A 22,222-nucleotide genomic window follows, 5' to 3' on the forward strand; every position below is an offset into this window, starting at 1 on the left:
AAGAACAAAAGGAGAGAGAGGTTGCCAAATCTCTTGGGCTAATGCACTTGGTTGACATCAGATTGTTATGGTGTACAGCTAACACAAACACCGTGCACTCACCTTTGTTTAAGAATCCCAGTTATTATAAAGACCACTGCACCCACCTTGTGGGATTACTGGCAAGGGTCTGCTGTTTGAAAGCACCATATTTGCAGTTGTATTAAGTAAGAGACCAATTTTTATGACGTCAAAAAAGGCAGTTATTTATTAAAAAAATGTTCATGCTAGAGCTCTGCTATAATTTGCCAGATGAAGCATCCAGTGTGTTTCTCAATGATGCTCTGAACTGTTTAGTAGTGAATGTAAACTGCAACATTTTTGATGACTCCTTCAGCTTTCCGTGTCCTTTCTTAGTCCTTGCACATCCTTTTGCACATCAACACTGGGGGAGAGAAGATTAAGAAGGAGGGACTGGAATAATGATTAAGGTCATCACCTCATAAGCACAGAGTACATGGTTTGATTCTCACCTCAAATTATTGACTAAACTTAAAATATGCCTTCAGGCAGTTAGCCTTATATTCACTTATAGAAACAGTGACAAGTAGAGATTATTTTGTTAAAGGCCTTCTACTATTCACTTATAAAGACTTTGACAAGTAGAGATTATTCTGGTACAGGCCTTCTACTATTCACTTATAGAGACAGTGACAAGTAGAGATTATTTTGTTAAAGGCCTTCTACTATTCACTTATAAAGACAGTGACAAGTAAAGATTATTTTGTTAAAGGCCTTCTACTATTCACTTATAAAGACAGTGACAAGTAGAGATTATTCTGGTACAGGCCTTCTAATATTCATTTATAAAGACAGTGACAAGTAGAGATTATTCTGTTACAGGCCTTCTACTATTCACTTATAGAGACAGTGACAAGTAGAGATTATTTTGTTAAAGGCCTTCTAATATTCACTTATACAGACAGTGACAAGTAGAGATTATTCTGGTACAGGCCTTCTACTATTCACTTATAAAGACAGTGACAAGTAGAGATTATTCTGGTACAGGCCTTCTAATATTCACTTATACAGACAGTGACAAGTAGAGATTATTCTGGTACAGGCCTTCTACTATTCACTTATAAAGACAGTGACAAGTAGAGATTATTTTGGTACAGGCCTTCTACTATTCACTTATAAAGACAGTGACAAGTAGAGATTATTCTGGTACAGGCCTTCTACTATTCACTTATAAAGACAGTGACAAGTAGAGATTATTCTGGTACAGGCCTTCTACAGCCTCTGCTACACAAATGATGAACAGAATTACACGCGGCACTAAACCTTGCTCTACTCATCATTTACTAAATGGTCTCCTAGCCGCACTGGTTAGTTGTTCTAGTGACACCATTCCTCCACTACCCATATCGCCAGCTCATATCAACACAGAAGGAACAGTGTTAATACATTGATCACACCTTTACTGAGCTCCCCTCTGTTGTCAGCAATCACCCTATTATTTAGACTGGTTTGTGTTGCTAAATCAGTACAGAAACACACAGATTATTTCATTAATTACTTAACACACATTTCAGTTACAAATTGCATCAGTTACTGCAGCAACATGTCAACTCTACCCCTCCCCCTTTTGAGAAGACTAAAACTAGGTAGACGTACATTAACATAAGCTAATAAGCTTAACATTTTAAAGGCACTCATCTGTCAGTCTTTACCTGAGACATAATCTGAAAATGCTCCACCCCATCTAACATCTTTTCAGTAACTGAAAAAACACTTACTCCTTCAAAGATTTTAACTTGCAATGTCACTCATCCTCTTCGGTTGTTGTCAGTCACTATGGTACTCTTGACTGTGGGTCCTGGGGATTGCTCACCACCTCAAATACTTGGGTCTTCTGCATATATTTATACCGTTACTCTGAATCTGCATTTGCTGGTACAGAGGTCCCATAGCAGTTGGCAACAGGTATTCTTTGTAGAGAGAAAGGGGGAATACTGTTACAGGTTCCTAATTTATCTCCTAGGAACAAAGAGTGGACAATTAAGAGACAGAGGTGCTACTTAAGTGGTGGACTGAATTCTAAGAATCCAGTTGGTTCTTACCAGTAGCATCACCTCTGGGACCTCAGTGAAACAGTATGAGCATTTTAGATGGGAGAAAGCTAACAACGTGCTGCAGACTTCTATCTAAAAATGAAAGATTTCCATTTTTTTTTTTACCATTGCTTAGATGAATCTAATAGGAAGAGAATGGGAAGTGTTAGCAACTATATTACAGTACATTTAAAAAGAAGGTGCTACAAAAAATGGCTTGCTATGTCTGATATTATTGTCAAAGTATAAAGCAAACCAATTTTCTATTATTGCTAACATTTTTAATGCAAACCACAGTTAAAGGAGACCCGCACACACAGACTCAAAAAATATATTTATTTCATCATGGTTTGGTGTTTTCTACATTTTAACACCACTCTGGGACTATTTACAGGTTTTTTAATATTTTTATATGTAATTTCTGAGTCTAACCACATGGGGTCTGGCATCTTGAAGTAATTCTGATTGTTTAGTCTGCCTCTAGGTATCCCACAATGCAGTGCTTGTCTGTAAAAAATTACATCATGCAGGCCTCTTTCTTCCTAAAGCTCCTGTCACTGCATTGATTTTATGTGCATACACTGCTGCCTTTCTGTCAGTTTTAAGTAACATTTCATGATGTTCAATGACTACTTAAAACACAAACAGTGCAAATGCCACAGAACAGCCTTTCAAAGTATTTTTACTGCCTCTTCTTTTTAGAACTGTTAAATCACAGTCTTTTGTGAAGTCTGAATTGTACTGTTTTGACTCATCTCCAATCCCCCTTCACACCTAACTTATTTAGTTGTCAAAGTGCTAAGGATGATTTGAACTGTTACCTGCTGTGATTGACAGCTCACAGCAGGAGACTTGACTCATGTACTGTTGCCCTGTTCTAGCCTTTACTTTTTGTATGGGTAGGGGAAGGACCAGGGAGCTGTGACATCACAGCATGGGTGGGTTTTTAGGACAGTCATGGTTATATCGGTTTGGGGAGGGAAGTAGCCAGAAAACTACCTGTATTCATTGGTCTTGATGACATCAGTGAATCTGAGACTGCAGCAAGCTTTTCCAGGGTGAGATAAAAGTTTTTTGAAAGTGAAACCACCACAGTGCAGTAAGGTACTGATCTAGTGGAGAAAAACGGTTGATTTAAAATATTTTAAATGGTGCATAGTTGTTTATTCATAGCAAGGACAGTAAACAGGGAGAAAAACGACAGAGAAGTTGAGCATTTAATAATAGAATCCCATTGCTGTCCTTTAAGTACAGTGGAGAAACAAGGTTCAGAAGGTAAGCTGCAAACTTCGATTGCATTTTGAATTTTGCTTTCACAACTGCATTTGAAATGGAACTTTGAGATGACTTGCAACTGCAAAAGGTATCTGGGGATAAAGTGACATTATATGTATCATGTTGCAGAGTGCTTGAATGCATGTAGAGATGTTTCTTGAGGCACTACTCTGCATTAATGAGTTAAAGTGTGTTCATAAGCAGCATTTGGGCTATGAAGGGGTCATGCCCACAAGCACTGCATGCTGTAGCTAGAGTCTACATACTGTAGCCAGAGACAGGAAGGCAGAGCAGCACACATGTTTAGGGTGCTGGAACTGCAACTAGAACCTGTAAAATTGCTACATGGGCTAGGTTTGTAGCTAATCAGACAACTGGGGTGACTATTAGGGTGATGGCCTTTCATGACCATCTCTCATCAGAAGATGAACCAATGGGCTGTTCAGGTCACAGAAGGGCTTATGGCTGTCAGCACTAGAAATAGAAATAAAACTGATCTGATCCATTCAATTGACAACATATACATGAAAAGTAACCTTATCAGGTTTATGCTGTCAACAATACCCATGTATTGACAAGCTGGCAACATAAAACAGCAACATTTCAACTTGTACAACAACTTGTTGACAAGATTTATACACCACAAATAAGCAACCTAGCACCCTCCTCCCTCACATGTGGTACCTGACTTCCCTATCCCATGTTAACTATATATATATATAGAAGTAGCAATAGATAGATAAATTTGGAGTTGTGGTTTGGTATAACAGTTAAGGTGTTTGCCTCACAGACACAAGGTACAAGGTTTGATTCTCACCTTTGGAAGGGAAATTGGCTAAGCTTAAAATGTCTCACAGGGGCAGCTAGCCTAGTAATTACCTATGAAGCTATGAACCTAAGATAGATAGATACATTTAGAGATTAAACTATCAGTAGAAAGTAGACCGTTTCTAACTCTAGATATAGGAATGCTCTCCTCCATCCCCTTATGGTGCTTCATTGTTAGCTGTGTTATAACTGTAACAAATATTCATTGAGAGAAATGTGACCTTATAACACTCAGTGAGTTATCTCTTGAACAGAAGGACTACAACTCAAAAATGTGTGTCACTCTTAAGACATAATTTGTTTTTGAGAACAGACACCGAACCTTCATTGCTTGCTTTTCAATTTTTAACCAATTTTATTCTCCTTCCTTCTTTCTTGGTATTTATTTTTCATTCATTACTACTCTTTGCAAAAAATTTTTTTAGTTCCCATCATGTAAGTGTCACCTGTATCATCAGCTTGATCCATATTTTGAAACTTTGTCTATTCATTTTTGTTTTAATTACTTGCTGTTTGTTAACTAGGTGAGTGAGCTGTTCCAAAGACCCTTTCTTAGCCACATACTGAGCCTCTAGGGGCATAAATATAGAGATTGCAGTGTACAGCTTCAGATATATACTTCATCAGATTTACATATGACTTTTGTAATAATACAATCAGATCATACTAAGCTTGTTGACAAAACTTACTGAAGTGTAATTGGAGGTAAACCAAGCTATAATAATGTTAACAATATCTAATATGACTAAAAATAAGGAGCAGGAGAAATACCATTGCTATGTGGTTGATCTAAGCTGACATTTTCTGTCTAGTGCAGGTTGCATAGTTTATGTAGAATTGCCTACTAGATGAGATACTTCAAAGGTTCATTTCACTGTCTAGAAAGAGATGCAATGCTTGCAAACAACTATGTTATTGTTTCAATAGTGATCAAAATATGTATGATTGAACTCAATATATATTGTTTATATATAGTATTAATACACATATACAACAGATAAAAGAGATGGCCAGTTCAGAATACATATTAGTTCACAGTACTGTTCACACTCCTGGACAGAGTTTAGAAAAACATCTTGGTTGAAAATCCTACTAACCATTATCCCAAGATGAGAAATCTACTGAGATAAGTTATTTGCATTATAATTCACTTTGATTACCTCATTCATGTCCTTATGATTTTGTTACCTGTTTTTTGTTATTTCCTCCTTAGGGAACACACAAGTAATAACATCTTTATGTTTTCAGGTTTTCCTTGCAGTTTGCATCATGGTGCATGATTTGCTATGAACCAGATGTGACCTGTGCTTTCAGTGAACTCACTCAGCCATGGTTAGGAGTCAGATGTGACCTGAGCTTTCAGTGAACTCACTCAGCCATGGTTAGGGGTCAGATGTGACCTGTGCTTTCAGTGAACTCACTCAGCCATGGTTAGGGGTCAGATGTGACCTGTGCTTTCAGTGAACTCACTCAGCCATGGTTAGGGGTCAGATGTGACTTGTGCTTTCAGTGAACTCACTCAGCCATGGTTAGGGGTCAGATGTGACCTGTGCTTTCAGTGAACTCACTCAGCCATTGTTAGGAGTCAGATGTGACTTGTGCTTTCAGTACCCTCCCTCAACCATGGCTGGAAACCAGATGTATCTTGTGCTTTTAGTGCCCTCAGCCATAGTTGGGCACCAGGTGTGACCTGTGCTTTCAGGACTCTAACTTGTCCATGGTTGGTAACTTGATGTGACCTGTGCCTTTAGTGCCCTCAATCAACCATGGTAGGGAACCAGATGTGATATGTGCTTTCAGTGCTGACCTCTGTCACCCATAGTTGGGGACGAGGTGTGACTTCTGCTTTCAGTGACCTCACTCAGCCATGGTCAGAGGTCAGATGTGACCTATGCTTTCAGTGCCCTCACTCAGTCATGGTTGGGGACCAGATGTGATCTGTGCTTTCAGTGACCTCACCCAGCCATGGTTGGGGGTCAGATGTGACCTATGCTTTCAGTACCCTCACTCAGTCATGGTTGGGGACCAGATGTGATCTGTGCTTTCAGTGTCCTCACTCAGTCATGGTTGGGGACCAGATGTGACCTGTGTTTTCAGTGCCCTCACTCAGTCATGGCTGGTGCCAGATGTGATCTGTACTTTCAGTGTCCTCACTCAGTCATGGTTGGGGACCAGATGTGATCTGTGCTTTCAGTGTCCTCAGTCATGGTTGGGGACCAGATGTGATCTGTACTTTCAGTGTCCTCACTCAGTCATGGTTGGGGACCAGATATGATCTGTGCTTTCAGTGCCCTCACTCAGTCATGGCTGGGGACCAGATGCGATCTGTGCTTTCAGTGTCCTCACTCAGTCATGGTTGGGGACCAGATGTGACCTATGCTTTCAGTGCCCTCATTCAGTCATGGTTGGGGACCAGATGTGATCTGTGCTTTCATTGTCCTTACTCAGTCATGTTTGGGGACCAGATGTGATCTGTGCTTTCAGTGTCCTCACTCAGTCATGGTAAAGAAAAGAAATCATCCTTTGAATAACTTTCTTAGGTCAATATTTGTTTACTAAAGCTAAGAAAAACAAGAAACCTGCCCCAAAATGTATACTTTATAAACTCATCACAGCAGACTTCTCAGCTATCTAGAATTTCACAGAATGTACAGATTTTGGTCTCATATTTTTCACTTTTTAACCCAACTGTGGTGGTGGTGCTGCGGTAGCATTGTCCCCTCACAGTAAGACGTTGTCCTGTTTGATTCTCAGCTAAAGCGTCTTCTGTGTGGAGACATGCATGAATGGGCATACCTTCATTGAAGGTTGTGCTTCAGAGCTGGCAACTCGGCACGTAAAAATCTACTGCCAATTATTAGCGGACCGGAGTTCCGCTGTGGCGACCCCTAACCGGGAAAAGCTGAAAGATACAACATTTTTCATTTTTAACCCATGAAATGTATAGTTTTCTGTCAAATTATATAGTATTGCAGTCACTAAATAATGATAGACATTTTAGTTTCAGTCTTCATATCCTTCAGAAAATGCATGCTAATGCAAAACATGTAATTCAAGCAACTTTATAAGAGCAATTATTTAAAATCATTCCCTATTTTTAGTACCCCATTATTTTTGTCTTTGTCCAGAATTATTCCACAAAGAGATTAAGAGGTATGCATCTCAGTCTTAAATCTTTATCATGAATGATATTAAATCTTTACCATATATCCTTACCACATGATCTCATGGGTAGTATACATTTAGTAAATAAGCTTTATATTTGACACCATGCCTCACTAAAGTACTCCAGTCTGAGTGTTTAGTACTGAAACTAAAAAAAAAACTTTGACTTCATAATAGAGGCAGTCACAAGGAAACAACCGACACCGTTTAAAAACCAGGTATCATTCAATACCATAAACCCAGAATTTTTATGCGAAGGTTTTAAGAAGCATCTGATGAAATGGTTGACTTTACAATTTAACTATCCAGCTTGCTACTACTCATTTTTCATTTGTCAGATAGCTAAGGACAATTCCATACAAGGCTTTCATTCAGGGGTAACACAAAAACACTAGTCTGATTAAATGGTTTGCTTAGTCAAACGATATGTAGCTGGATGCAGAGAGAATCAGGCTCACAACTATAGGATGAAAACCATAAGTAATTCATTGTTTTAACATTCTTTGCATGCCTCCAGATCACCTTCTACGTTTCTCTCTATTATAGACTCCTTGAGATACAAGGTAAATAAAGCTGTTGTTCCCTCACCCATTCTATTTGACTTGTATGACTTGCTTCTAGCTAAAGCATTTCAAGGGTTGATTCCCACAAAAGTAATAAACTGCTGAGATATGAGTAGGTGAATTCTTCTTTGCAGATCTGCTTATGCTAACTGCAACTTTTTCATCTGTATGTTTACAAATAACTTGGGCGATAAAGATTCTTCACACTTTTTCGAATGTTACTTCACTGTGGGGCTAGAGAAAATCCTACAGGTAATAGTCAAACTACTGACCTGACTAGAAAAAAAAATACTTTGTAAAAATGAAAAGAAAAAAAAAAAGAAAACTGTAATACTTAGAGATCCAGATCCCCAAAAAAACATCATGAATGCCATTTTGGTCAGTTCTGACTCTTACCTGTATGACAGAAAATGATCGTGCATATACACATTATTCATACCCATATAATATTGTTCATGTCTTAATACTAACACCCTTTACACTTTCTTTATTCACTCCAGGATGCATTAGGGCAGTCACTGCAGTACTACAAAAATATAAGAAAAGACCTTCTCCAGTTTTATGGTGGGGGGGGCTAATAAAGTAAGAATGAAGGAGTGGGGAACCATTCCTTGTGCCCACAGGACAAGGGCAGCTTGGACATTAACAGTAAAATCAGTCAGACCTTGTATAATGGATAATCTGTATTAACCTGGCATGCAAGATGGAAGTAAATGTATGGACCTCCTGATCAGTAACCTCAGATACTTTCAAGGCTAGCTTTACTTCGCAGTCCACTTAAAATTGATAACTAAGCATATGTTCTCCATGACCATTGTGGTCCTGTGCACTGTAGGTGTGAAAACAGCCTTCAAAATTATGTCCTCAGATGTCTAAGCCAGTTTTTAATTGAAAAATATTAGTAGGACTACAGGCACTCTAACTGCTTCTTCTGACATTACATCCAGTCATCTGATCAAAGACATTCATTTGTTTCCCCCATCTGTTGGACAAAAGTAAACCTGACCAAGCAGAGCAACACAGAAGTGTTAACACCTTTGAGAAGGTGTGACAGAAGATAAAACTGGCAGAATCTCTTTCTGGAAACCATTGAGCTTAATCTAGTGTCAACAGATGCTACCCAGGTTTTCTTACGAATACAACTTACAGTCTTGGGTAATAAAATATGGAGATAATACGCTGCTTTTTTTCTCTGTAAACTCTCTACATACTTTTGAGATGTGATATAGACCACATGAGATGACACTGAACTAGGAAATTAAGCCTTCAGATCTCTAGAAAGGCATGAGTAACATTCTACTGAACTCACTGGATCATTTTATTTCCTTGTTTGTTTGTTTACTTATTCCTACATACATTCGTGCATTTGTTAGCTGGGTAAGTACACTGGCCTGATGACCCTTTTCCTTTTTCAGATACAACCCAGAGGCATTACTCAAAGAGTAATGCAAGAAATGCAAAAAAAAAAATAATGATACTATACAATAGTTTAGCATATGGATTTACTGCATGACACTAGTTTTTGACATATGCATGCACAGGGATATATATATATATATATATATATATATATATATATATATATATATATATATATACACATAAACACACACACACACACACACACACACACACATGAACTTCTTGGACTGTTCGACAAGCAGGGCTTTGAGTTAATGCAAACTATGATCAGGCACAACATTAAGAATATGGATGTTTTAATGAAAGATATTCTTGATTTGGAGAAACAGATCAAGAAGTATGTTTTATTTTCACATTGTGGGGATAAATTTATCCAGATTTTGGTTAAAGCTGTCCGGATTTTGAACGAAGTTAAAACGTGGAAGAGTAAAAAGATCGAAAGGGATAGGCTAGAGTACAGTCAGGGGCGTGCCTATCCCTTACCGTTGAATGCCAGTCAAGGGAGGAGCTATAATTATGATGAACAGAGAGGTGGGGCCGATGACAGCAGTAATGGTATGCATGAACAAGGGAACCAGGATATCCCTTTAGGCCAAGGCCCTGTGAGACACTCGGAGAGGATTCGCAATGCTAACCAGAATGGACAGAGACAGGAATGGAGGCGAACGGCCAACTATTATCCTCGAGGGCAGAGGAGATAAAACTAAGAGAAGGGATCTGTTTCCAGCTTACCCTTAATGACTCCGTGACAGCTGATAATGGTCCCAACATTATTTTAAATGGAAAAGGTGACGATAAACTGTATAATTACACTGACAAATCATTCAGATTTGAACATTGTGATATGTTGAGCAAAGGACTCAATTTTGTACCTACGGTTAAAAACTAGCTTAAAACATTTAATTGTGGATTTCAAAATGTTTCTGAGAAAATTAAATTTGGCACTGTTTTTCATGATATGAATGGAGGGTATAACACATGTGAACTGGGTAGGAAAAGCACCTTTAATCCTCCCTTGCAAATGCCCCTTGTTATTTTTGAAAAGATTTGTGAATATGATTTTAGAAAAATGGTTAATGTTCCCCTACAAAAGTTAACTTTAATTTAACAAAAAGTGAAAGGGGCTTACTTAAGGTGCTTTGTTCAGATAGGAACATTGGAGTTATGAAGCCCGATAAGGGTCGGGGGATTGTGGTAATGACAAAAACTGATTATGTTAACCGTATGAATGGCATGTTGTTAGAAGACACTATGTATGATGAAGCATCTATCAACTTAGTTAATTTATCATATGTTCAGATAGATTATTTGCTTAAAGATATGTTTGACCAAGGTGCAATTACCCCAGATGAATACAATTTTCTTAAGTGTGATCATCCTGTTGTACCTTCTATTTTTGGACTTCCCAAGATCTACAAGGACATTGTGGATCCCCATTAAGGCCAATTCTTAATGCTTCTAAAGCTAAGATTCACCCCCTTGCTAGGTTTATTGATATACAAATAAAAAAAAATTTGAAAATGCACTCAGAATTGTGTAAAAATTCTTGGGATTTCCTAAAAAAGTTTGGAAAACTGACATTTTTGGAAGATGTAAGATTTATAACTATTGATGTGGTAAATCTTTTTAATGTCATTCCCCATGATATTGGGATGTCATGGTTTCATGACTATTTTGTTGCTAGTGGGATGTTTTCAAATAATGACATCTATGTATTAACTACACTTATGGAAACTGTTTTGAACTGTAATTTTGTGCATTTTGAAGGCCAATACTCTCAGCAGAAATGTGAGGTGGCAATGGGGCCTCTTGTTCCCCCATTTTTTCGAATATTGTTATGTTGGAGTGGGAACGAAGGTACCTCAGGTTACAAGCAATACTGGAAAATGTATTATCGCTTTTTGGATGACATTTTCATTGGATGGAAAGGGCCTGTCCATGAGATCAGTAACTTTATAGAGTACTGTAATCAAACAACAGCTTTCTTTAAATTCACTCACAGTTGGCACTCTGACACCATCCACTATTTAGATGTTGAGTTAAAAAAGGACTATGTTAATAAAAGATACACCAGCAACATTTTCAGGAAACCAACCTGCTCCAACAGTTTGCTTCACTTTATCAGTTGCCGCCCGTACCATCAAAAGAAGGGATTGGTAAAGGGGCAATTTGTTAGATTGGCCCGTATGGTTTCTGAGGACAATGTTTTTCAACAAGAAAGTGAAAAATTAGTTAACATGCTTATGGCATGTGGTTACCCAAGCCCAATGGAACAACAGATTTGTTCTGAGGTACACACTAAGAGGGAGAATATGTTTTACAGACCCATTTTAAGAGAAAATAGTGAAAGTTTTGGCCTGGGGAGCAATGAAGGGCTTGAACACAAGTCCAATTTTCATAAGGCTTTTGTTACCACCTTTTCTAATGATTATATGGACATTTCAAACATTTTGAAAAAGAAATGGTACATTTTTAAATGTTTTGATGGGATTCTGGAACGTGTTAGAACAGAACCCAAGTTTGTATTTAGAAAGGGTAAGTCTATTAAGAATTTTCTTGAGACTGGCAACAACGTTTCCCTACCATTGAGCTTTAGGAAACATGGCACTTATAAATGTGGCTTTTGTCCACAATGTCCACATATTTTGCAAGGTGACAGTTTAATGGTTAACCACCAAATGATTAGACCCAATTTTCATTGTAATTGCAACACTAAAGGCATTGTTTATGTGGCACAGTGTAGTGTGTGCCCCAAATTTTATGTGGGGAAAACACAAAGACGCTTTAGGGATCGCATGTATGAATACTTTTTGTACATTAGACAACATAAAAAAACGAATGATCTGGCAAAACACATAGAACAGTTTGCTGATCACAATTTTCTATTTTTTGCAGTAGAGCAGGTATGCCAAAACCCTTGGGGTGTGCTGTGGAAAGATATTCTGAAGTTAAAAGTATTACTATGGCAAATTAAGTTACAAGCACATATTTTCCCAGGGTTAAATGACTATTGTAGTATAAGTTGTGTTTTAAAGCTTAGGCCTTATTTGGTTTAGATTTAATTGTGAATATTTTATATAAAAAAGGGGGGTTCATTGAAGGATTGTACTGTGTTTAATTTTGTAAAGTATGTCTTTTTAAGTAACAATTGATGAATTGGTCAGGTGGTGTGTTTTGTAACTATTTAAGTTACCTTTCTGTATGCTTTAGTAGATTCTGATGAAGTCTTTAGCTGCAAGCTGACGAAAACGCTTAATCTATTTGTGAATAAAAGGAAGAATTTTACTTTGGTGTGGACCTGCTGTGTACACTTGGACTGTTTCATTTTCATGTGTGTGTGTCTCTGTGTGTGTGTGTGTGTGTGTGTGTGTGTGTGTGTGTGTGTGTGTGTGTGTGTGTGTGTGTGTGTGTGTGTGTGTGTGTGGTCCCCTTTAAAACATCTAAAACCGTTAGCATCTAATTTCATAACATTGAGACCAGAACATCTAAAACCCAAAACATCTAAAACCTATAACATTGAATTTCATGACATCTAACAGTACAAATCACATGAAAATAACATCCCCTCTGCATATAACAACATATAATGACACTGTCAAACACACTTTTTTACTACGTTTCTGCAGGGGGGCTTGATACAGTGAGGTTAGGAAATTAACTTTGTCCCACTGTAGTGCAATTTTCGAGTTGGTATATTTCATTTATGAGGGGGTGCAGGGGGGATTGCCCCCCCCTGCAGAAACGTAGTAAAAAGTGTGTTTGATAGTTTGGTGTCATTATATGTGAAGGGGATGCTATTTTCTTGTGATTTGTAGTGTTAGATGTTATGAAATTAGATGATATGCATTTTAGTTGTTTTGGGCTTTAGATGTTCTTGTCTCAATGTTATGAAATTAGATGTTATGGGTTTTAGATGTTTCAAAGTAGACGTGTGTGTGTGTGTGTGTGTGTGTGTGTGTGTGTGTGTGTGTGTGTGTGTGTGTGTGTGTGTGTGCGTGTGTGTATGTGTGTGTGTGTGTGTGTGTGTGTGTGTGTGTGTGTGTGTGTGTGTGTGTGTGTGTCTGTGTGTGTGTGTGTGTAAATACAGATCATTAAGAAAAATACATTTCATCTTAAATGTTTACCATCCAGTGTGAAATAAAAATCAAGTGTTTTCATATGTGGAAAGAGGTTAAGTAATGAAAGAGTGAGAGAGGCAGCTAGTATTGATGCTTTACAACATGGAATTCAAGAGAGAGAGAGAGAGAGAGAGAGATCTATAATAAAGTCAGGTGCAGTGATAGGGAGGTATTATAACATGAAGATTTTGTGAGATAGCAGAACTGTATTAAAATCAGTAGCAGTGGGGGGGGGAGAAGATTATGAGTGGGGGTAGTATGTATAGTAGATAAACAGGTAAAGAAGGGGGGAAGAAAGAGGACAGAGTGCTGATTCAACAGTAAGCACTTTTAGTGATGAGTTTACATTTTAACCTAGAGCAGACATATACTATAATATGCATGTCTGAAAAATTATAATTCAATTATAAATAGACATCTACCTTTTAAGTAACTGGAACTGCCGTGTGGCATAATGTAACACTATTTTATGCAGTCACCATCCTGTTTCGTATCCTCTTTTGATAAGCATGGTAGAAAGATACAATTATTCCAACAAAAGGCATCCCTAAATTTATAGAGAAACACATTTTCTTCTTCTGTTTAACCAAAGCAAATAGTAAAAGGACATTTTATAATGGTTTATTATCTTGTAGCAATACAATTCCTGTTGCCATTAAACTCTACATGTTTACTGCTCGATGACTATCAGTTGTCTGCAGCTACAAGGCAGTGACTGAAACTGCTTAAGCAGTTAAACTCAGTGAGATTCAATTAGTGCACAGCTTGGTGAAGAAGGAAGGAGGAGCTACCGGCTGTGAGCAGCTTGGTGAAGAAGGAAGGAGGAGCTACCAGCTGTAAGCAGCTTGGCAAATCAAAAAAAAAAAAAAAACTATGTGCCAGGTTTCAGGAAGAAGACATTGACTGGTGTGTGCATAGATTAAAGAAATGTCAGCACATACACATGAGAATGGCTGTACCTTGCCACGGCAGCAGCAGCTACAACAGCAGTAGCCACATTGTCCAGGATGATGGCACATATCAGAATATACTTATGTATGTATGTTTTGTTTACCAGGGCAGTGGACTGGGCCACTATTAATTCATTACAGTCAAATAAAGCAGCATGAGCTTCAGTGAAACATGTATTTAAGCTGTGACCATGCCGACTTTCCTAGCAGTAGGTTGGCTACATGATGGAATGCATCATGTAAATGTAAGTTTGCATAGAACGAGCATCCCTGGTTTTTATCTGTGACCATGCTAACTTTCCTAGCAGTAGAAAGGCTACAGGAAGACAGGATGGAATGCATCATGTAAATTTAAGTTTGCATAGAACGAGAATCCCTGGTTTTTATCTGTGACCATGCTAACTTTCCTAGCAGTAGAAAGGCTACAGGAAGACAGGATGGGATGCATCATGTAAATGTAAGTTTGCATAGAACGAGCATCCCTGGTTTTTATCTGTGGCCATGCTAACTTTCCCAGCAGTAGAAAGGCTACAGGAAGACAGGATGGAATGCATCATGTAAATGTAAGTTTGCATAGAACAAGAATCCCTGGTTTTTATCTGTGACCATGCTAACTTTCCTAGCAGTAGAAAGGCTACAGGAAGACAGGATGGGATGCATCATGTAAATGTAAGTTTGCATAGAACGAGCATCCCTGTTTTTTTCTTGTGACTCTGCTGCCTTTCCTAGCAGTAGGATGGCTGCAGGAAGACAGGATGGAATGCATCATGTGAATGTTAGTTTGTATACAATGAGTTTCCCTAGTTAATGAGACCCAACAGCTGTAAACAAATCGTAAGTACAGCAGTATGTAGCTTCCTGCTCCGGACATCATTGTACTAACCTCTATATATGATTTTAGCCAAAAAGACTTTATTTGCAATCTGAATAGTTGCATACAAAGGTATAGGGGCAAATTCAAGGCCCAAAAGCATGTACAACTATTGCTAATGGCAGACCAGCAGTACTCTGTCACAGCCTGCAAGCACCTTCCTCTGGTAAACAGAGTAAAGCATTTACTCATGATATAATTATACTTTGTCAGGGTTTTGTCAGTCTCAACTCAACCTGCTACATTTGCAATCACTGCCCCCACCTGGAAGTGTGCTGCCTGTTATCTTCCACTGGTTATAAACCTGTTTTCCTGTGCATGACATCTGTACACTTCCCAACGTCTTGCATTCAGGAAGCAGGTAGTCGAGCTGTTGGTGCTGTGAATGTGCTGCCCTATGTAGTCCTTGGTTTGATTTTCTCAGCCATCAATCACCTACTGTGTGACTCTTGATGTCTGCAAAATCCCTACCATTAACTTTCTACATCAGCCCTGCAGATGCCGGCTGTGTAATTATATAGAGATTCTTCCTGATGGGGTGGACACTGGCATATTTTGAGAAAAGCTGAGCAGTCAGGCAACTGTTAAATGACCTCTTGCACTCTTGACATGTTCAGACAATGACCATTTGTTTTTCTCAGGTGGTAGCTGAAAGAAGAAGATACTCCCTGGTAAGTACAGCCACAATTAAATGTAGCGGAAACATATTTCTGTTTCTGTTAAACACTTGAAAATATATACAAAGTATCATCTTTGCAGACTTCTTGCAAGTTTTTAACTCTTTTTTTTTTTTTTTTTTTTGCATATCAGTTCCAGTCTTGACATTATAGGTGTTGCATCAGACAATTAAGGGAAGAGCAAAAGAAAAATAAAGGATCACCGCACACTGCTACTTGTATGGGAACCTGTTTTGTTATAGCAACAAGTATCAACTAATGTTCTCCTCAATTTCTTTGTGACCAAAATGACTTTCAGGGAGGTTACTGAACCTGTCTTTCAGGCCAGAAAAGATAGTGCAACCCATCCCAACTGAACATGCATTGGAAAATGAACTTATTAACAATGTGGCATATGTAACAGTTTTCAAAATAATAACACTACAGGCTTTATTATGGTTTTCATGTGTAAAACATGACCTTCCAGTAAGTCAAGGCCCTAACTATATGGAAAATTCTTTAAAGCTATATGCAGTGATGGACTTTTCTGTGTTTATTATTATGGTAATTGCATGCGTGCACGCGTGTGCGCGAACACACACACACACACACACACACACACACACACACACACACACACACACACACACACACACACACACACACACACACACACATATCTTTACAACATTTTTATGTACAGTGAAACTATTTTATATCAGCTTTTTTGTATCGCTCTACAATTCTGCATCCAGAATACCTAGGATCTATAGAAGCCCTCTAAGGTCCTAGTGATATGCACAAAAGACTGTTGAAAATTAACTCATTTTTTTTCTGGTTGCAGGAAAAACTGGTTGGAAATTATTTACTATGGAGCAACATGTTGAAAAAAATGCTGTTTCACAGTGGCAGAAACAATGCTTTCCACTGGAGTTTGTTGCAGGTCTGACTTTTCACATCCTCCAACCTGCAGCACCACCGTTGTTAGTATCTGTTCTTTGGATACCTGTTCCCCTGCATCATGGGTTATGGGAAATTCTGAATTTTGCAGTAGTTTTTTTATGTTGATTTCTGATTGTGTGTGTTGATAAAATCTGCAATTAAGTGAACTGCAGTTCACACAATAGTCATGCAAACCAGTGGTAGATCCAGGCATTTACAGAAGGGAGGGTGCAATGTGGAAAGTAGTCCAGTGGGGCAGGAGTGGAACTCTCCGGTGACTTAACATGTTCTGACAGCATGTGTGAAAACGCAGTAATATGCATTCAGTTGCATATCACTGTGGTGCGGCTGTGACAGTGAAATTAGGTAACTCCTGTCCAGCATACACCAAATTTGCATGCAATAGCAGTTGTTTCAAGGCATGTCTAGATGACATGATTGGCTAAAATAACAGTCCCCTTCTATAATGGCATAGTTTGCATATTCATTATAACTTAGCAAAAAGCCATAGTGAAGTTCCCATCATCACAGCAGGTACCAGAATAAATGCAAATAAAGTAAATAATGATTTTTGTGAAAACTGTGAAGTTCAGTTAATTGAAAAACAATACAAGTTAAATAAGTACATGTTATTAAAAAATCCCCAAAAGTAAATAGTTCAGTTTTACAAAATGTGTGAAAATAAATGTAATCATTGTAGCATATCACAGCAGAATGTAACCCCAAGATGTACTTTAATGTCATGCTGCATCAAATATAAACCAGAGACACAGACTTTTGGATGAATTAAATAAAAACTCCATTTAATCAGCGCAAAAAATAATGCAAAAAGCTGTTCTCAGAAGAACACAAAAATGTCTTCTTACAACTCAGGGCCAGTCATTTCATCAACAAATAGCCATCATCCCATTGTCTACCTGAAATATCTGGTTTGACCCTGTCAGACTAAAAAAAATACATTATTATATAAATGTATTTTTATTCCACAGAAACAGTAATCACAGTTTGTATTCCAGCTGGCATCACATTAATCTTGAAAAGTTAGAATTACATCAGACGGAAGGGATGGTCATGTCATCAGCAGATGGACCCCATCCACACTGGCAACCTAAACTATCTGGCTTGGCCATGGCATGTTAAAAAAGGAAAATACTGGTTATAATAATGTATTTTTATATAAACTATACACAGAGCTTATATTCCATTTTGCTTCATCTGAATGCACCTTACTGCAGCAAATTCAGAATTACAATAACAAAACAAAAGGACCAATCATTTCATTTGCAAACCATTCCCATAGCTATGATTTACTTAACAAACCTGGTTTGATCCTGCCACGTTAAAGAAAAGGAAAAATAACATTACATTATTGTATTTTTTCACATAAGCAGTAGTCAGCACTTGTATTCCTGTTTGCTTCACCCAAATTTTGCAAAACCAGAATTACAACAGCAAAACAACAGGACCAATCATGTCATCCACAAACAGTCCCCATATCCACAAACTACCTAAAGTATCTGGTTTGATCCTGCCAGATTAAAAAAATAAATAATGGTTAAAAACAGCAGTCAAAGCCTGTATTCCACTTTACATAATCTAAATGCACCCTAGTCCTACAAAACCAGAATTACAACAGCACAAAAGCAGGGCCAGTCATTTCATGCATAGACAGCTGCAATACCCACTGTCTGCCCATAGTATATGGCTTGACCCTGCCAGGATAAAAAAAATGTTTTGCAGAAACAGTAATCACAGCTTTTATCTTAACCTGCTTCAGCCAAATGCACATTAGTCTGCAAAGTTACAACAACAGACAGCAGGGCTGATGACTTTATCTACAATGACCCCCCCCCCCCCCATTGCATATCTAAAGCATCTGATTTGATTCTGCTATGAAAAAAGAATGATTATATTAATGTATTTTTGTTTCAAAGAAGCAGTAACTATATTTTGTATTCTAGCTTGTTTTACACAAATAGACATTAGTCCTGCAAAATTAGAATTACAACAGCAAGCAGATGGGAGAATCATTCCATCCAAAGAGAGCCCCTATATACCTATTGTCTTCTAACAGTCTATGGTTTGAGCCTTTTAGAATAAAACAAAATGTTACATTAAAGTCATTTTTGCCTCATGCAAACAATAGCCACAATCTGTATTACAACTTTCTTCACCCTCATGTACACTAGTTCTGCAAAGTTAGAATTACAGCAACAAACAGCAGGGCCAGTTATTCCATACCCAGACAAGTCCCACTCCAATTGCCTACCCACAGTTTCTGGTTTGACTCTGCCAGGTTAAAAAGAAAATAATAGTTACATTAACATATTTTTTCACATAAACAGTCGCCACAACTTGGATTTCAACTTGCTTTATCCAACTATGCCTTAGTCCTAAAAAGTCAAGATTGCAATAGCAAACAGCAGGGCCAGTCATTTCATCAACAGACATTCCCCATACCCACTGACTACCCACAATTTCTATATTCAGAAAAGAGGCTACTGGCTTAGTGTGACTAACTATGACAACAAAGTGTGAATAAATTATTTATGGTGATAACTCAAGCAATAAATCAAAGAAACTATGAAAAGTTTGAAATTATTTGTGTAGCACATTTGGTAGTAAATATCTTGACCAGCTTTAGTTATGCAAAATACCCACAAGTTCATAAATTCAAAAATAACTTTGGTGAAAGAATGAAAGACTGAAAAAGCATCTGCCATGGCCAAATTATAATACTTACATATGGATGCATGCAGCATATATAACTATCATGAAAATATTATTTTAAGGAAAATAAAAAAAATAATATGACATTTCTATCAGTTAGAGTTGTACTATGCAAAACCCCTGCATACTGCATTTTATATTCCTTCAGATCGGTGTCTCAAATCAGTTGGTGTGGCATACAAAATCACTGCCAGTTTTAATTATGAATTTCTTTCACGTATTAATGTATTCCAACTTGTTTCACACAAATCACATTAGTCCCACAAAGCTGGAATAATGAACAAATAAAAGCAGTCATGTTCCTCCACAGTCAGCCCCACAGTTATACAATATGCAGGTGCAGACTGACGATATCAAACTCAAGCCTTCATAACACCTGCTTGCAGTTCATAGCTTTAAACGTCTGTACTTATTTGGACAACAGAATAAAAGTATGCACATGATTGGGCCAGAGCAGTATACTTTTCAATGACCTGCAATATGCAAATCTCTACTAAAATTAATTGCTGAATCAATGTAGGTAGTTGACGCCACTTACGTAATACCTGGTGTGAGTGGATGCTAGAACTATAAATGTAACTTTCCTGCATATTGATAAACACTGACATCATATACATCTCATGGGTAATTACATAACTGGTGTTGTAGGTCATGCCCTCCAACCTTGAAAATTTTCTTTTCTGCTGTACAATACCTGCATTACATAGAGTAAAGCATTCAAACTATGGTACCTTTCAGAGCAATCTGCTCACACACATACATACACAGACACACACACACACACACACACACGCACACACACGCACACACACGCGCACGCACGCACACGCACACACACGCACATACACGCACACATGCGCGCACACACACACACACACACACACACACACACACACACACACACACACACACACACACACACACTCATACACTCAGTCAGCTTAGGCGCTTGCTCACAGGCATCTTTCATACCAGTATTTCCCAAAAAATTTTATTTTAATTGTTTCATGCTTTAATAACTGCTCATCTCACAGCAATGCTCACATATCACCAGTGAACATTGATGCAGTGTAGTTTCTGCTCTCATAATGCCATACTGGCAAGCAGGGAAAATGGTTAGAGAATTACAGTAACATACCAGGAGTCTGGTGTTTGTTACTGTTTATTAGTGGACTCTGTTTAGTACTTGTTTTTTAAGGTTATTAACATGGATACTGAGTCAGATAGTGTTTTTAAAGGAGTACAGACTTCTCTTGGGAGTTCATGTTTGATCAAACAAGGGGCTGAGACTCATGTTTATTGGGGAATGTTCTTGGGGCATCCAGGTGCTGTAAATGAGATGTTTCCCAAGTTTTACCTGCACCCAGTATTTGATGAGAGACTCACCTACAGGAGGACCTCCCATGAGGTCTGCTCATTCCTGAGGTGTAGGAAGGCAGGAATTCCAACACCAGTGGTTTAATTTGTGGGTTATTACTTGAATTGTATTTACTTGGAGAATATCGTAAACTCTCTGACAGTTCAGGACTATATAACTTTGATGCAGCAGTCTGGGAGTAACACAAAGAAGTTGGAGAAATTGGCAAAGAAAATGGCTGAAACCTTGGCTCAGATCCATGATGAAGATGTTATCCATGGAGACCTCGCCACCTCAAGCATGCTATTTTATCTGCCTTAGGATGTAGAAAACCTGCTCTTCATTGACTTTGGACTCAGTTTTACTTCATCCCTTCCAGAAGATAAAGAAGTGGATCTTCATGTCTTAGAAAAAGCTTTGCTGAGTACTTACTTAAGCGTTGAAAGGGTTTTTGAAACTTTACTAAGGAGTTACTAAGCAGCATCTAAAAAGACAGGGCAGGTAATCAAAAATCTCAATGCGGTGCACATGCAAGGTAGAAAAAGATCAATGTTTGGGTAAATAAAAGTATGCTTTAAACTATAAAAACTTCTGATTCTTTCTCATTAGCTGCTGAAATATCCTTTAGACAGCAGGAACATCTGCATTTGCAATCTGTGCACAACTAAAGAATACACATACCTTATAGTAATTAGTTTTGTATGTTCTGGTTATACACTGTAGCATTGCTTTGATTTGTTCCACGTGGTGAGTGCTGCAGTCTCTCTCATTCCATGTATGTGGCAGTCATGTGTTATTGCTTTGCTTTTTTTTCTTGTACTCTCATCTTATGCTTTACGACAGTCTAAGGCAAAGTTGTACTTAAGGCAAGGATGCGGTGGAAAGGATTTTAAATGTTCTCAGCAGTATAGCAAAGAGCATTTTAGGCAGATATGATTGCTACATACTGCAGTGCCCTTTCATATATATTTGCTACCTACATAAAGTTGCTAGTCCCAAGCACTTTCCTCCTGCACCATTCAGGCCATAGTTTAAAATGTATTGGAAACTGAAGTCATAATTATGTGAACGTTAGTGGCTCTGAAAAATTAAGTGATTTGTGTACAATGCTGACATTAACTTCAGAAAATGAGCAACCACTTCTGAGACCATGTTATATTTATTAATTAAAGAGCCATTTAAGAGATGAAAAAAAAAATCATAATTTAAAATGATCAATTTCATGGCACCCTGCTTGTAAAGTAATGATTCT

At 38.0% G+C, this 22,222-nt stretch overlaps 1 pseudogene; it reads left to right on the forward strand.

Moving 5' to 3' along the window:
- Positions 1-21,531, forward strand: part of LOC122816169 — a 33,591-nt pseudogene extending 12,060 nt beyond the window's left edge.
- Positions 21,532-22,222: the final 691 nt, after the last annotated feature.

The sequence above is a fragment of the Protopterus annectens genome, chromosome 12.part0 (assembly GCF_019279795.1).
Source record: "Protopterus annectens isolate FY-2018-M chromosome 12.part0, PAN1.0, whole genome shotgun sequence".
Taxonomy (NCBI): domain Eukaryota; kingdom Metazoa; phylum Chordata; order Ceratodontiformes; family Protopteridae; genus Protopterus; species Protopterus annectens.